This window comes from Colius striatus, chromosome 8 (genome assembly GCF_028858725.1).
Source record: "Colius striatus isolate bColStr4 chromosome 8, bColStr4.1.hap1, whole genome shotgun sequence".
NCBI lineage: Eukaryota > Metazoa > Chordata > Aves > Coliiformes > Coliidae > Colius > Colius striatus.
Window position 1 is genome coordinate 33247954 of NC_084766.1, and position 14018 is coordinate 33261971.

At 44.1% G+C, this 14018-nt stretch overlaps 1 protein-coding gene across 1 annotated transcript in view; it reads left to right on the forward strand.

Moving 5' to 3' along the window:
• GRK5 (G protein-coupled receptor kinase 5) overlaps positions 1-14018 on the forward strand; it is a 156872-nt gene that overhangs the window by 17521 nt on the left and 125333 nt on the right. The gene's annotated exons all lie outside the window — the stretch shown is intronic.

Below are 14018 nucleotides of genomic sequence, written 5' to 3' on the forward strand. Positions count from 1 at the left end.
TCCTATAGCTATTGAACTCACAGCTAGACTGAGATGGAACTTGATGGTCACTTTGTATGAAAGCAGTGGGATTTAAATGCTTGGTTTTCATCAAGAAAGTCATTTGCATGAAAAACAAAAGAACTTCTCTGGAAACCATTAAAGACATAACAGTTATGTGGGAACCTGCAGCTTCTCAGGATCCTTTATTTGTTGTTTTTCCTCTTATCCATACCTAAAAATTCATCCAAGTATATCATTCATCAGTGATATTGTGCTCCAGGCAATAAAGCTCCTACTTCCTCCTGTTGACCTAAGATGAAGTATTTTGGCTCTGTAGGAAACACACAGGTAAGATGTTATTTCAACCTTTTATAAAGAGTAGCAGAAATGAGTCCTGTGTTGAGACACTGTTGCAAGTGAGAAGGCCAGCTGAAATATCACCACTTCAGGCAAAACCAAAAGGTCAATGTGCACCTTGTTTAAAACAAATGGCTTCAAAGCTGAACTTAATAATTTGATGTGCGTGCATTGCAGCAACACAAGCCTCACCCTGAAATAGCAACATACACTCTCACCTGGTTTAAAATGTCTATGTCTTAAATTTGGTTCGTGCTGCATAAATTGGCTTTTCAGATGCATTTAAAAATCTCAATCAAAACACTTGGTGGCAAAACTGATAAGCTGAAGTAATGCAGAAGTAAATCACGGTTGTGAGATGACTTTTTTTCACTTGCACTTAGATTTCTCCTGGTCACAGCAGGTGACCAATTACTCAAAATGCTTGTTCTGAATTCAGTAGTGACCTCTCACATCAGGCTCAGAAGGTACAGAAGAAAAGGACTGGCTTCATTAACAGCCACTTACCTCAGTCCTAATAGTAAGCTTTATTTGCAACCCACTCCTTTGAATAGATTGGTTGGACTGGATGATCTTTCCAGGTCCCTTCCAAGCCTTAAGATTCTGTGAATGTTTTCAGACAGTTTAGTAATGTTAAGGCTAGCCAAGCTTTTAAATCCACACAGGTGTCTGCCTGCAATCTGTGCAGTTGGTGAATGTATGGCTCCCAGCAATAATTACTGTTAGTGAAATATGGAACTAATAAATGTCTCCAGTTAGCAGCAAATTGAAGAACATATTTTAAATAGTAAGGATATTGTTTTAATTCCCACAAGGGGTAACAATGTGTATCTGTAGACTTTGTTAATAAATAATTATGATTTAAAATTAAACATATGCCAAATATTTCCCTTTCTGTTTTCTGATTTATAACTTAAATTAAACATCTAGGGACAATGTCCTTTACTGCAAAAGAAAATAACTTGTGTAGGGACAGGTTATTAAAGTTTTGACTTTCATCTGCGACTATGAATTTGTTCCCCAAACTCTTATGCAAGGGGAAATCTATACACAGGAACAGAACATCTAGCTTCAAAGTAGAAAGAATGTGACTTCAGAGTCAACCTCTCAAAGGTGACTTGCAAGCAAAATCTGTAAGAGTTTGAAGAATTCATCTTAAATCGTTGTTCCATGAAGCAATTATCCACAAGTCAGTCTGCTTTAAGGACTAGTCTGGGACCTGTTTCCAAAGCATGTGAACACCAGTAGGTTTTGCCAGTTGGCAGCCTGGGATCTAAAATATCTGTTGCATGGTGCAAGTACACTGTGCTGCAGTCTGTGATTTTTGAAGGTTAGTGTTTGCAAATAATTTATGAAAACTTTCTTTTGTTTCATCTTGTAAAACTTGATCATTCAGCTGCTGCTCAGGGTGTTGTTAAGCTTCAGAGTATTCAGCGCTGCAATGGTGCTGTTTTAAAATCATGGCTTTAATGTGTTTTGTGTGTTTTGAACTCCAAAAGGATTCTCAGAACATGGAACATTTCTCATTACCAAAACTGATGCTGAAATAAACTGTGGGGTCTGTTGGGTTGTTTTAAAATGTAACCAACCCAACTCAGGCTTTGGTTTTCTGTAAAACCTTTCGAGCTGTGGGGATGCACCAGGCTTCCAGACTTAGAACCAAATGCTTTGATGCTGCTGATGCTGAAGAGGAAATTCTTTCTTAAATACTTCAATGTTCTGGCATCACTGCCTTACATTGCTCCGTGTCAAGCCAGGGTATTATTTTATTTGGTTCAATATAGGTCATTGCACCTTCTGTTTTTATGAATGATATCATAGACTGAGTTTCTTAGACTAAGCATGGCTGAGACAAATACCAGTGGAGTCTAATGGAAAATGTACAGCCTTAATAGATGTGCTGTTATGCCCTGTTGAATTTTGTTGTTGTATTTATTTTGCTCCAAAAGAGAAAACAAGTAATTAGCCAAGAAAGCTCACAGCTGCATGGCATACTCCCCTCCCTCTTTATATATACACAGTCTATTGGTATATACAAAACTGGCACTAATGAAACATAAATAGATCCTTTTCCTGTATGGAAAAGACTTTTAGCATTGAATGACAGCAGTAGGATTCTTTGGAAATCCTAGTTATTTGGGTTCCCATCTTAAATTTTGGGCTCTTGTGGCTTTTTGAGCCCTTTGTGGTTCCATACATGGTGCAATACCTCCACGGGTTTCTTGTGGGTTTTTTTGTTTTACTATGTTTCTTTAAAATCTGTTGGGAAATGGGATCCTGTTTCTGGATTTCTGTAGCCATGTTATTTGCTGCAAAAATCTAACCTTGTGTTGGAAGTTCCTTTTTCTAGGCAGCTATGGTCTTAAAACCCTAACCTGAACCTCCTCAAACCTCAGTCAGAGGCATACAATCCAGCATTTGCCTGATGTTATTACAGAAATCCTGCAATCATCCTTCTGAGCTGAAAGGATTGTGTCCAGCTCGTTTCAGGAGGTGCTTCATTCTTGTGCCTGGGAAGGGCAGTTAAAGGAGCCTGCGCTGGTAACGCTGGCTCCTCAAGGGGCTGGGCTACCCTTGGGTTGGCCCAAGATGCCCACAACCTACCTCTCAATGAGAGCCCTTTGAGGGGCTGTGGTGAAGCTGCCTGAGCTCTGCTTTGTTGCCTTGTGAGCAGTGACACAGCCTGGCCAGTGATATGGGCTGCTGGGCTGAAGAAGTGCTGTGAGTCAGCTGGCTGCCAAATATGAAGTGAATTTTATCATATTTCCGAGATTACTGTGCCCTAGGAGTGAAATTACTTGTTTTTCCATCCAAAAACTCCAGGAGGAACCTTTCTTTGTGCAGATGCTCCAACAGGCAGCTGCAGCCCTTCCATGTGCCAAACCCTCTTCTCTTGTGGATTTCGGGCTGCATCTCCAGTGTGCTCTGCTTCCAGCAACCACTACCCTTGTTCTGGAATCAAAGCTCCTCTTCCTCTGAATCATGACTTTCCACCCTTAAGGTTAAGGCTCGATCCCAGCTTCTTTTGGTATTACCTCCCCCTCATTTTAACTTCTCAGTTCCTAGAAGCAGTGCTGCACTAGAGACTTGGCAGGCTCCAAGCAGTGCCTTTTGGCACTGTGCTATTGCCCGTGTGCTCCTCCACAGCACCTGCCTGCCTCCCTCTTTCCCAGGCTAAAATAGCCACATGCTTGCAAACCTGCCTGTAGACCAGGTCTCAGCCATTGGCAGTCATGTGTATTCTCCTCTGCTTCTGTGTGAAAAATGCTATCATGTCCTCAGTCCTTTCTTCACCTATAGTTCCTCTCAAGTTTGTTGTTTTGAGAAACTAACAAGCAGTGCAATAGAATCATGGCATTTATCTCCATGCTTCCATAGCTCTTCTGGTCAGAGACACCTGACATTCCAGGCATAGCAGGATCTTCACCATGGTGCCCTGAGCTCTTCAAGACCTTGAGTAAAATTCAAATAGACTTTCTACATTTTATTTTAAAAGGAGGAAAGACAATTTCATTTGAGATCAGACAGGATGGTTGGCTTACACAGACTGCATGAAATGTGGCAGAATCCTGCCCTTCAGTATCCTCCCAGTAGGAACAAGCTAATGAATTCCCCTTCAGTGTTCCTGTAGAGCAACTCAGAAGAAAATAGTTTTCTTGTTTAGTGAAACACGTTTCCTTTCTAATTCCTCTGTGCCTTTTAAACAATTACCTTTCTGTTCAGGCAGTTCATTAACATCAATAGGAAGCCTCCTATTTGAACACCTTTGAGAAATTCACAGAAGTGGGTAGGGAAGTGCTAGCTTAAGCTCAGCCACATCTCTCCCGTTATCCAGCAGAAACCTCTCCTTTGCTTTCTGCACACTGCATGGAATTTCCTTTTCTCTGTCTCTGAATTTTTTGAGAGCTGTAAACATTGGCAGTGGCTCTGCATTTTTTTTTCTGGGGAACTTGGTAGAAGTTGAGCTGAGATGGTGAATTATAATGAAAGTAAAGAGCATAACATTGCATCATTCCCCGTGAGACTCGGTTTCTGCTGTCACTTTGCCAGCATTGTGGCTCTGTGTACCTGGAGCTGCTGGACCCCCAGCTTCACAGAGCTGCTCCCAGCTAAAGGTTTGGTGTCTCAAGGCTTAAACAAAACACCCTCATCTTGGCAAGTTTTCCTCTCCCAGGATGGGCACTAGTAGACTGTGTCAGGGAGGTGGAAGGTGGCTCACAATGATAAATTTTCAAGAGGTCTCTTCTTCCTATAGGCAGGGGTATCATATACAGGAATCATTAAACTGGCCTCCAAACTGTTTGCATTTAGTGGTGACATCTGAAAGGGATCAGTGACTAAGTTAGATAAACTTTGAAATGCCTAATTGTTCTGTTTTCAAGCGCACCCTCACAGTAATGTTCAGAGCTTTAATAACAGCTTCCTCAGAAAGTTCAAAATGTTTTATATGTCACAATGCCAGAAAAATTAACTTGTAGGAAAACAAACCAAATATGTAATTCTTAATGGGAAAGGTCACTTCTCTATCCCTTCCTTCTACCTGCTGAAAACAGTTGTTTAACTGTGTTTGGCCATTTGAAGTGGTACCCCTCAAGCTTTTCTGTCTGCGTCTCACTTCTGGTGTGGAGGATTTCAGTTTCTTATCACAGCCCGTGGTTCCTTTGTGGAGGTGGAAACAGCTGTTGCCACATATTTATCATGAAGTCATGAGCAGCCACGGTGTGCAGCCCAGCAGCAGTGAGGAAAGCCTCGCTGGCTATGGCAGATAGGAATAGTGTAAGGATGATTGGGGGTGCCTCAGTCCCCACACAGCTCAGGGAGCTTTATTTTGCTGGGAGTGGGACCAGGCTGCCAGGAGCTCTCTCTATAGTGGGCTCACAACCCCACCAAAGCTTTGGGCCTCAAGTTCATCATGTAGTCATGCAAGAGAAAAGCATCAGTGAAACACTGGATTGGGGATAAGGACATAGACTGATGTTGAGATCTTAACTGTGTGTGCTTGGCAAGCTAAGGTGGCTGAAATCTAATCAGAGACCGGCCAGTTGGCTGTTCTGGGGGACAGCTGAAGCCCCTGGGACACAGTGGGAGGGAACTATGTCCTCTCACGCACACACAGAGGAAACTTCCACTTGACAAAGTGGATATTTTTTGCATGTAGCCGTTTTCTTCCAGTTTTACCATGGTGTATTGGCAAAGAGTCTGCAGATCTCTCTAAAAGTAGTCAGAGGAAGCGAAGGTACAGAAAGGAATCAAAATGGCTGTTCAATAACTGTGTTTCCATACTGTCTCTGTATGACACATACATGTTATACATGCACACAGAAGTATTCAGTCACCTACGTAACAGATCAGTGCAGAGAATTAGTTCCCTTGTGCTAATGGCTGAAACCATTAGTGACACCAGGAGTTTCTTCCTAGCTGTGACTTCTCTTCTGCTGCAGCCTGTACTGGGGCTCTCAGCTGGCTTTACTGTGGTAAACTCTGCTTCTTACCTCTGTCTCAAGGTCCCTCAGCTCTTTTCCCAGCGCCATCACCTCCCATTTGTGTCACAGCACATTCTGACATGTACATAACCTTCTTCTTTGCTTTGTGCCTTTTTGTAATGCTTGGTTCCTGTACAAAACCCCTCTCAGGATTTCCCCACAGGCATCTCTTCAAGGAGTATGACCTTTCATCTCCTGCCACTTGATATATTCACAATTAAAAGCAAAGAAGTGATGTTTTGTAGAATGCTACCAATGACCATGAAGCTTTAGGACCTCTTGTTAATGTTTGATGATAAATACCACTCGGGAATCTTCTCAGCACACCTGCACTACATCTGGTTCTCCAGTAAAGGCTTAACTTGTATGGCTAAGTGTTTTAATTTTTAATTACATGTATCTAATGCAGGCTGTTTGTGTATTGTATTAGGTACATAAGAAATGCAGGCAATTGTGCCTAAAAAGAAGCTGTGTCTTGGACTCTACAACTGATCTCTATAATCTGGATACTTTTTTTGTGACTGTAACTAGAGCCAGGTGGCTCAGAGGAAGGCTTTTGACTGTCCTATAATATTTGGGAAGGATTGTTTTTGTCACACTAGCCAGGCATCACTGGGCAGCTGAAATCTAACTCTTAGCATTGATTTTTGATGTGTTTGACCCAAACACCCACGCGTGCTTCCACACGTGCTTCCTACACACAGCCCAGCCCTGCATTCTCCCTCTGAGAAGCTGAACTGCCACACCAAGTGACCTTCTGCAGGCACCTGGAGCAAGCAGCTAAGAGAAGTGGATAACCCTATTCTTAGCTTGGCATGCCAGTTATCTGCAAGAGGACAGCCCGCCAGAAACGTCTGGTGACATATTTGTCCAAGGGAAGGAGAGTTTTGCCAAGATGCTGTGGGTGCTGCTCTGCGGAGTTGAGTTCAGATGGAGAAAAAAAATCTGCGACCTGTGCATTCAAAACCACAGCTGTTGTTAAAGAAATAAGGAGCTGTTCCCTGTAACACACACACACACACACACACATCCATTCAAGATACAGGTATTTTTAAAAAATTATTTTTTAAGTGTCAGGAAATGAAACAGTAAATGCTGCGGTGTCAGCCAAAGTTAACTCTACCTAATACTTTTGGCTCGGCCACCAGAGGTGGTAGCAAGCTGTATGTGCAGTTAAATGCTGGTTTTATTTCGTTTCATTTTAAACTTAAAGCCCTTTATGCAGGTTAAACATTCTGGGACTTGTGCTTGACTGTCACCCAGCAGTTTGGGCTGTGTGTGCGTAACCCGGCGGTGAGTACGTGTTACAGTTCTCCCTCTGTGCTTGCTCTGGAGCAGTTATAAATTTGTTAACAGCTTCAGGAGGAGAGCCTGGCTTCACAGCTTGCCCAGAAGCAGCCTGTGCTTGAGGGTCACACTGCAGTGCCTTTGCTGGCTCAGGATGGCAGCTGCTTACAGATGCTCATCACACTTTTGTAAGCCACTAAGGAAAAAGACCAAACCAGCAATTTAAGAGCAATTGCAATACCTGGGCAACAGCTGCTCTCTGTTGCTAAAATCAAGGCTGCTCTGCTGCAGGACACTCAGTCTGCCTGGGCTCTGCCTGGCATCCAGTGAGGTCCTCTGAAACACTTGTTTGCAGGCACCCACCCCACCCTGCTGGAGACTCTTGTACCAGGAGCTCCCTGGCAGGGAATACAGCTTGTTCGCTCTATTTCCACTGACCCCAAAGTCGGATGCTTAAATCAGGCAATGTGAAGCCACCTCTGAGCCGCCTGAGCCCATTTCTGCCTACCTCACTTTGTCTGGATGCAGAGGAGCTTTGCTGTCAGATCAGGAAGACTGGCCTTCTCTGCTCTCCTCCTTCCCTAGGAAGGTAACTCTCCAGTAATAGCTCTGCAGCATGGGAAGCAACTTTTGTTTTCCTCCTCTATTTCTTTTTCTTTAAGCAGTGAGTGCCAGGCAGGATTTAGGCTAAGCCCACTGTGGTCAGCATGACACTGATGGGCACAGGAGGGGATTTGGCTGCATGGTGTCCCTCAATGGCAGCAACTGTCTGGGCTGAGGCTGGTGATGCCAGGATCCATCTCTCTGGAGCTCTTCCTGAAGAACTTCAGTCCTCTAGAGCTCAAGGTTGAAATCCTCAGGTTCCTTCTGCAGGCTGGATGTGTGATTCTGGTGCTGAGGGTCACACAGCTATTTAGGATGTGGTGCCATCAGAAAGAACATTATTGTGGAGAGAAGAGGTGACTGTGACTTCTGCATTGTTTGCTCTAATCGTGAGGAAAGGTAGACAGGTTTGGGCTGTCCTCATCTATGCACTGAAGAACAAATGCAGAGTATTACTGCTTTGGATTCTTAAGGCCATGGACTGCATGTGTGGATGTAATATAAAAAGTCACTTTAGTTCAGCAGAAAAATATTTGGACCCACTAGGCAAGGAATTGTTTTTTATTATCTAAATCTAGGCTAACAAATCCGTTCTGATAAATGAGGACAATGTCAAGTCCATTGTTGTTGGCACCCAAAAATAATAGATATGTTGTCTTGGGCAGTTCTAGTGGATGGTGTCCAAAGATGACAGGCTTTTGCTGCTGATAAGTTCAAATTAAATGTAGTTTTTTAGGTATATAGGAGAATTGTTGTTACTTCTGAGTACTGAGTGTTCCTAGTCTAGTTACGTAAGAACAAACAGTGACGAAGTTGGCTTGAAGCCTTTTTCAAGGTTTATTTGGATCACAAAGAGAGTTCCCTACTCTGTAAAAAGAGAAAACTGGGTTGATTTCACACTTGAAGCCATTCAGTATGAATGTCTGTAGCAACACCTGGCAGAGATCCCACTATCACAGAATGAAGGCACCAAACTGTGTATCAAAAATACAAGAAGAGCAAAGTAGCCAGGCAGGACATCTCTGTCAAGGAAATTGATGCCCCATTCATTCAGCCCTACAGTGTGTTTTCCTTAGACATCCTGTGCCTTCTTCAGGGTTTTAAAGTGAACCATAACAACCTGTTCCTGCACACAAAGCCCTAGTGCTCATTCGTACTTGCCAGGTCAGCTCTCTGTCCAGTGTGTGGACATAGACCCTCCACTGGATCAGCTTGATGTAGGGGGATCCTCTCAATTAAAAGGAGGACTTAAAAACTGCACTCCAGAGAATGCATAAAAATGAAACTGAAAGCCAAGTGATTAGGCTTTAGAGGCCATAGTTTGGGCTTACTGGTGAGAGAAGTTTTCAGGCAACTGCCATTTTTGTGGTTTAACTATATTACAGCTAGATTAGTGGTGTTTAGTGCTGAGGCTGAGGAGAAGTCTGGTTCTGTTTCCTGCCCAAATTCCATCAGTGCCCTCCAGAGCCTGTAGCAAGGCATCTTGTCACCTTTGCCTCTGTTTCTCTGCCATTAAAATGACAGTGAGCCCATTTTTTGACGAGGGTGAATGCATTGTAAGACATCTTAGAAATGCTTTAAGATCTTCATAGGAAACCTTATGCTTCTACAGAAGAATAAATGATATTTACTTGTGTATGTAGTGGTTGCTGTGATACATTCTTCAGCTCTGTGTACCTCTCATGCTTTTTGCAACAGTCCGTTATTGTAGCTGTTTCTCCTGTTTTATGTCCTTGCAGGAAACGGGGCCATTCCACATTTGACAGTCATTCCCTTCACCCTAGAGTTTATATATAGTTTAATTCAAATTCAGTTCAATTGTGCAAGATCTTCACTCAGTTTTGGTAAAGCACTGGGAGATGAATCAAAGGTGTCTTTGTCTGCACAGACATATGAATGGAAACTTCTGAAAGCAGGTGGCCAAAAGTGATGAGGTCAGGAGGAGGTTTGAATACAACAACAGCTTGAAGACTTTTTGACACCTCAATAACAATATTTAATAGGCATTTTTGCTTCAGCCTTTGAATTTGCTTAGCCTGGGGTACAAATACTTCACTGACCTGCATATGTGCTACAGCATTTGTGGCCAGTTCTGGTATCCACAGCATCATGCCTTATTCCACTGTCATGAACATTTTCTGTGATTAACTGGCAGAGGGAGCCCTGGCCAGTCTGAGAACTTTCTCTTGCTATTTACTATCATTATATTGAGATATTTGACCCATACAATAACAGCATTAGTACTGGGTCCAAACCAAAATCTTTGGCTTCATAATGCTCTGAACTTTGGGAAATGGTCAGATCCAAATTTTGTGGCTTGGCTCGAGCTCTGAATGAAATGAGACAGAACGTGCCTAGGATTAAATCTCGTTCAGACTCAGAAGCTTTGCTTTAGTTTGAAAGGGTTTCATTTATTTAATCTCCATTGTTTGCAATGCTTCTTTGCACTTAGCAAATGGAAGTCGTGTTTCTTTACAGATATTTTCTTTCCCAGATCCTTCCCTATATGTGGATTACTATCATAGACTTTTAATGTAGAGGAAGCTGATATTTTTCCCCCTTGACTTTTGGTTATGTTTGTACCTCTGCAGTGAGAGGAAGAATTAATGCAGTTGTAGACTTAATGTTTACAGGCTTCAAGCTTTTTTGTTGTGTAGATAGAGGCATAGTTTTATATGCCATTCATGGGAAAGACAGTGGTGGTATGTGTGGCTTTAATTTAAAATAGATCTGACATCGGAAGGTAAACATCTCAAGTGTCTACCTAATGCTTTCCCTGGGTCCATCTAACGCTTTCCCTTTGGAGACTTGTGTGCTATTGAATCTTTGATGCACAAGTCCACTGCTTGCCAGGCTGTTTTATAGTGTGTGTGTATTTTTGGGGTAAAGTGTTAAATGCTACCAGATAGCTAGAGAATGGCTTGAAGGCCCTGGGTTGAACTTCTTTGCTTTGACACTAGTTTGTTACTTGACAGATGACAGCATAATTTTCATGACTGTTTATTTTTGAGAAGAGTTTGAGTGTTTTCAGTGCTCTGCTGCAGCAACTAACTTCTGGCATTCCAAAAAGTCAGATCACAGGCATCTCTCTTAACCTTTCTGTTTATCCACGTTATAAACAAAGATTAAGGAGACCTCTCCAGGAGGTTGATGTTTAAGTCCTTTGAGGACCTCAGCAACTGGATCTGCGTGAGGCAGGGGAGCGGTATGTGCTTACATAGCTCAGGGACGCACGGGGCTGGCATAGGCAGAGAATCGCGGAGCTGATTTTCCTCGGTCCGCAGCACCGCCGGAGGCTCGCCCTTGTCCTTGCCGAGCGGCTCCCCAGCAGGCTGCGTGGCGCAGAGCCGTGCACAGCCGCCGCGTCGCGCCCCTCGAGTCTGAGCGTTGCCTCTTCGCTCTCGAGAGCCGCGGCGGGGCCGGCCCGTCCCAGCGCACGGGGGCTCCGGCAGCCCCGCCGCCTCCCCGCCCGCCTCGCAGCCAGCTCGGCAGAGGCTCTGGCGAATGCTTCGTGGTCGAGAGAGACCGCGGAGCTGCAGCTGGCGGCTTGTGGGCTGGCCCTGACCCGCGGCGGGGCCCTGGCTCCCTGCCTTCTCCTCGGGGAGGATGGGGAACAGGAGCTTGGGCACAGCAACCCCACCGCTTATTTGCAGCAGCTGAAGACCTGGCGCGGGTAACTACAAGAAACACAACATTCCTGAGCCTGGAGAGGATCCACAGCTCAATTTTGGGCTTAGGATCTTCTCCGTAGTCTTTAATTCGGTGTTTGTGAGGTTCATATTTCTATTAACTTTAGAGGACTGTCAGGAGGAAGCCAGATCAACTCAGAGAGATCGTGGTTAGCGTTTCTTGTAACGCTGAGCCCAAGTGTTCCAGTTCCTTGATGTTATCATCACTGGAAGAAAAGAAAAAAGGGACAAAATAAGGGAAAAATTGAGTCTGGTACATGGTATTGATAATGTGAGGGTGGTAGACACCCATAGGTATAGATTCTGGTCATATCTTTACATTTCATGACTCAGGAAAAAAATGATTTCAAAAGTATCCTTCCTGGTGCATCATCCAGACCTTCCAATCTGAACAAAACAGCAAAGCTCAGTCAACTGATCTTCTCCTAAAGATAATACCATGATACTTCATGTCATTTTCATGTGGGTTTCTTATCAGCCTCTTTATGCATTGCTTAATATTAAAAGGCTAAGGTAAATTCTTTTCCTCTAGAAATGCCAGCTGCTAGAAATCCTCCCTCCTTCCCATTCCTGTGATGGAGGGCTCAGCATTTTAAAGCTCTGAGCCGTTTACCCACGTTGCTTGCAGAAGTCCCTTTCCTGCCAGCTAAGCTCCAATCACCAATGCCTCTGTCACTCTGCACCCTCCATCACTGATCCTGAGATTCTTTACTAGGGACTCTTCCTAAACCTCCACGTGAGGCTGTGCTTCCATCCCTATGATCTCCAGTTGATCTCCGCTAGCATCCAAGGAACTATCTTGACACTTGGTGCTATTCAAGGACCCAAAGTGGCATCTAACACATTAAACTCCGTCCTCTCATATCTGCAGCCCCTGGAAAACCTTCTTTCAGCTGAATGGCCCATATTTTAGGTGCAGGCTGTGCCGTACCCTGTGCGTGCACGGTGTGTATATGTACTTTGTGGTATGTGCTGACTGAGCTCAGTATGGCTGCTCTCTGATACTGCTTTATAACATTAGAAATATTTGCTTGTGTGGACCGTCAGGTCCTAGTTGTCATGTTTATTCTGTGGCCGCCGTTGCCGGTGGGGTTCAGGCTGTACCTACAGAACTGCTTTTATGCATTTATACATTTTAAAACCTGAGTGCACCCTGCTGTTTGTCCCTTTCCCTAGGTCTCTGCCCAGGTCTCTATAGGTAGAGTTCCTTTAGGCCAAGCTGCTTCACAATCCAGTGCCCGTGTTCTTTCACCAGACTGGTGAAAGAACAAAATGCACAGCTCCTTTTTGGGAGCTATTTGCCTGGTTTTGCTTGCTGCCCTGTGTGAGGGCTTGATGTAGTGCTTCATGAACTCACCCTGCCAGCTCTGGCTGGAAGAAACTCTTGTTATTTAAAAAACAAGAGTGGGAGGAAGATATTCAGGTTCTGCAGAGTGAGGCTGAGCTGACAGTATTAAACACTTATTTGTACTTTCTCATATGTTATCACTGGAAAATGGGAATGTGAGGGTGGAGAAGAGCATTGTTTAGCAGCAGCTCCCCTGTGCAAGCAGGCAGCAGCTTTGTGCTGGAGTGTGTGGCTGTGAGGGACCAGCTCTGGTGTGGGTAAGCTGCTGTGTGCAGGCAGCTCAGCCACCACCAGTCCCACATTACACAGAAGTCATCTGGCCCCAGGTTAATTCTCTGGCTACAAGTCTTTAACAAAAGTGAATATGTGAAGCATTATACAATTTGGGGAGGGGAGAAGGAGGACAGAAATGATAGTGGGGAGAATTATGTGTATCAGTAATGAGTAATTTAGAATATCTGCAGCCTGTTTTTTAGGGTTTTCCATTTCCCTGCTTTGTTGTAAAGCCTTTCTTTCCAAAGAGCTAAAGGTGATGCTGTATCCAGCAATAGGTGAATTTAAAGGCCTTTCATTTAGGTCAGTGCATTTAAAATCAGAATGCAAATTTTGCTTGAATGACCTCAATTTGCCAAGTCTATGTGCATAAGGAAACTCAGCCTGACCCCTCTCAACACCAGAAAACCCCTGGGGTAAGTATATACAGGGAGAAACCTGCCATTTGCCATGTCGGCATTACCCGGTTGCTGTGGCGTTTCCTGATGCTCTGTGGAGGCACCTCAGTGTGGTCACTGGAGCAGACACACCTCCTACAGGCTGATGTGACAGCTCTGCCTTTGAGCCCAACTTCGCTCTCTGCTACTGCTTCCCGCTCTACCCCCGCAAGCACAGTAATGTCAGTAGCACTTTCTTCCATCCAGGAGCAGTTTAAGGTTTTAGGAAGGCTCAAAAAAACCCCATCATCTGTTTGCAGAAAGAGATCATCAGGCCATTCTGAAACAGCAGATCCCCATTGCGTGGGACAGGCCAGCGGGACCGGTTTAATGCTCAGCCTTCAGTGGTTTTTTGGAAGAGCTGATCCGTATTAGATATCTGAGCGTTTCGTTCCTTTGTCTCCTCTACTGAAAGATGGCAACAATTCATTTTTCACGTCCTAAGGTTAATCAGAAGGCTGAAAATAGGTATTTGGGGATTCCGGTGTTATTTATTTTTCCCTGTTAGGAAATGAGTCACGAGTAAGTGACAACACTGTCTCCAATCAGGAGTCAGAGC